We start from the raw sequence: 3,612 nt of genomic DNA on the forward strand, positions 1-3,612 counted from the left end.
TTTCCATGTAAAGCCTTGATAGGAATAGTTCATAATTTTTAGAGAACAGAGAGAGATGCCAAAGCTCCTCTAATGGGACAGCTATGGAGTTTATGCAAGAATGAGATTCCAGTCCTGAACAGCAGGGCAGGCCTTTAAACGTGGATCTCTTCCACTCTATATGAACAAACTACTATGTGGAATGTATAAATCTGTCTTATCAGAAATCTCTGTCTTTTAGGAAAAGGGATTTGACATTAATAAATGTCAAAACCTTAAAATCCATAGTGAATGGCACTCTTGTCACTTACCAGCTGTACTTATTTATCTCTTCTTCTTTCCCATAATTTTTTGGCCTTTCCTAGGAAAATGTGAAAGCTTCCTTGAGGTAATTCAGTTTCACAGTGTTGTTAAGAGCACTGCTTTAAAACCCGAAGCATGTAATAACTGCCTCTGTAACAGCCTGAGACTGGTGACTTTCACTGCTAAATGAGCAAAGAAAAATGGATTTTTCACACACAAAAGAAAGCTGCATAAGTTAGACCCTATCTGGTGAAAGACTCAATTTGATCGCTGACAAGCTATTCAGGTGTTCTCTGTTCATTTACTTGTTAGTTTTTGAGGTAGAATTAAGTCATTTGAGCCATTGTGCTTCCTGTAGGAGCAAGAGCATTTCCAAAGAAAAGGACTTGAATGTGAATCTGACCTATGGCCCTTCTTAGAGTGTTTAAATGAGAAAAAAGAAACCATGAGCCCCTCTGTCATCTTGAAAATGTTTAGAACTGAGATGTGCCCATGAAGTCCTTTCCCTCTGCACCTTGAGGAGAAAGGGTGAATGGGCTCTTTGTGTTATCTTTGAGTGAGAACATCATAGTATTTAATACAGGGATAAAATGTATACTGAGCAGGGAGGAGGGATGTTTTTTATTCTACCACGTGTGATGTGAAACACATTGGTTAACATCAGGGAACTTGCCACAAAAAGTACAACTAGAAAACTGAAGGTAAAAAGGAAAATGAGCTTGCTGGGACTGGCATTGTAACACTCACTGCTAAGTGCACAAAGGAAAAGCATTGCCTAAAACACCCCATGCAAGTGAGGAATTGATGCTCTACTTGAACAGCCTTCTAAAAGAAGGCTTATATGAGGGGTTAGGGCAAAGAAAGTGGCTTTGCCAGAATTTCAACTTACTGTTTTATGTAGAAATAATTAAAGAAGGGAATTAAAGTAATACTTCCCACCCAGAATTAGAGTTTTTTGTAGAGAAAATAAGACTTTACTCTATAGATTAAACCTGTGAATTGCCTATGTTGCCAGATGAAGGATGCATATAGGACTTTTGGGTTTAATAATTTTATTTCTAAGTTACTGTAGATCTCCACTAATGCATACAGTTCTCCTAAACTGAGATGTGATAATAGATCTTCGATAAAAGAACTAAGGCAAATGAGAACACACTAGGAAGTGTTGATGTGCTTCTTTCACTAGAAAATCCACATATCCTTGAGGAGGTGAGGAGGAACTGGATCCAAGGCTACAGTCAGTTAGTCTAGCCTTTTTATAAAGGATTGCTATAAGGGAAGTTTGGGAAATTGGGGAAGGAATCTGTGGAATTAGCATTTAGTGATGTAAATGGAAGGACTGAGAAGACACTTTCAGAACTTAACAGTGTTCTGAAGTTCTTCATACCATAATATATCTGGAGGGCAAGTTTTAGAAAACAGTGATTAAATAGATGTAATGACTATCTTTGAGCAGCTGTTTAGCTGTGAGGAATGGTACAGCATATACTCAAAAAGTGAGCCAGGAGCAGAGGCATGCGCTTCTCCAAATATTGACCCCAAAACATTTCACTTTAAAGCTCTAGTCTCTAGCTGTAAGGAATCTAGAACTGCAAACAGTAACTCTGTGTTTCAAACTACTGGATTTTCAAAGTACTTTTTTGTTCCTGTGGCACAATTAAGTCATATTTCTGAGCAAGCAAGAAGATTCTTTTTGCTAGAGAAGTCATACAGTAAAGGGCTGTGCATTTGGCTGTGAAGATTGGATCCCAGCAAAGCAAATCATGGCAGTACTGGAGTCTCCACTAAACTTTCCAAACACAATTCATAGTATTATATCCTTTAATATTATTATTATTATTATTATTATTATTATTAGTGATTGTAGTATATAGTAGTGGTAGCAGTGGTTGTATGCTGTGACTTTATGATGTCTTGTTGAAGTTCAGTTTCTTTCAGTCTTCTTGACTAATAAATATATTGGACAGAACAAAAAGCAGTCTGAGACTGAACCTCGTGTTTGGCAAGGGGAATAATATGAATATACAGATAGGTCTCAGGCACCTGACACAGCCAGATCAAACAGATAACACTAGGAATTTATTTCATCATGGCTCAGCCTCACTCTTTTTGCCACACCAATTCAGAGTATTCAAGACGACAATGTGAACCCACTTTTGACATGTTTCCTTCATGTCTGAAATGGGACTGGTTTGCCTTTACTGCTCAGTAGAGGGGATCAAGATTGCATGGTGATGTGCAGGGATGGTTCCCTCAATTGCAATGAGGAAATGCTTAGCATGCCCTAGGAGGACCTGATCTGATGGAGTACAGTGTGTGTGTTGTTTTTCTTGGACTCTGAGCTCTACAAAGTTTTACTCTTGTCTTTCTTGAAGTTCTTGTCAAAGGAGATTGCCCAAGATTTGGTAGAATTGAACATTCACAAAAAATGATGCCTTTAATCACTGTCACACAGGCAGATAAATAGCTTAATGCAAGAACACTGGGAAAAGAGAGTCTGGAAAAAGAGTAGGGACATTTATTGCAATTTAGGAAGGACAACTTTGAAATATTGAAACCAGAGTTCCCTGTCTCCCATATTTGATCTACATCAAAGGCCTATTTTAATCTCAAATGTGTTTCAGAGATCCATTGAAATGATGTGCCAGGAACTAAGGACAAAACCTTCAGTACATAAATGGAAAGATTTTTTTTCCTGTAACTGCCAGCCTAGCAAATTAATATTTGGCCTGGGAAGTCAAATCATGTTCTTTATTTCTATTTCATTACCAGTTATAAGTGTTTAGCAGGTCAAATTATGCTCCCACAAAAGTGTATAACCTTTTCTGATGGTCTGGTAGCATCAAAGCAGAATTGGGCTGTTACCAGACACACCTCTGACAGCACTGCAGAGTAATGGATACCCTGCAGGAACAAAGGCTGGTGTAGTGGAATAGGAAATGGCCTTAGGGCTACAGTGAAGTTGTAGGGCTATGTTTTATAAAGCAAAGATTACTGATAAGTATATTGTTGCAGGAATACTGAAAAATAAGCTATTTTTCATGGAGAGATGTATATATCTCCAAGATTTTATTTTTCACCCTTCACATGCCATAAGGCAATGATTGGTACAGGCTTCTGCACACTTTTGCTGTTAATATGTGATGGTCAAGGGCTCCTGGCTGCAGCTCAGAGGGATGGCTGTCTCAAAAGGACATTTCATCCCAAGGGGGCTCTGCACCCTTCCCTCTCTACCATGGCATGTTTCTCTCTGTCCTCCCCTGAGATCCACCTTTCTGGGGCTTAGTGAAGCAAATTGTTTCTACAAGTACCCAAATCTGTCCCCAGTTC

Source organism: Zonotrichia albicollis, chromosome 8 (assembly GCF_047830755.1).
Source record: "Zonotrichia albicollis isolate bZonAlb1 chromosome 8, bZonAlb1.hap1, whole genome shotgun sequence".
NCBI classification, from domain to species: Eukaryota; Metazoa; Chordata; class Aves; order Passeriformes; family Passerellidae; genus Zonotrichia; species Zonotrichia albicollis.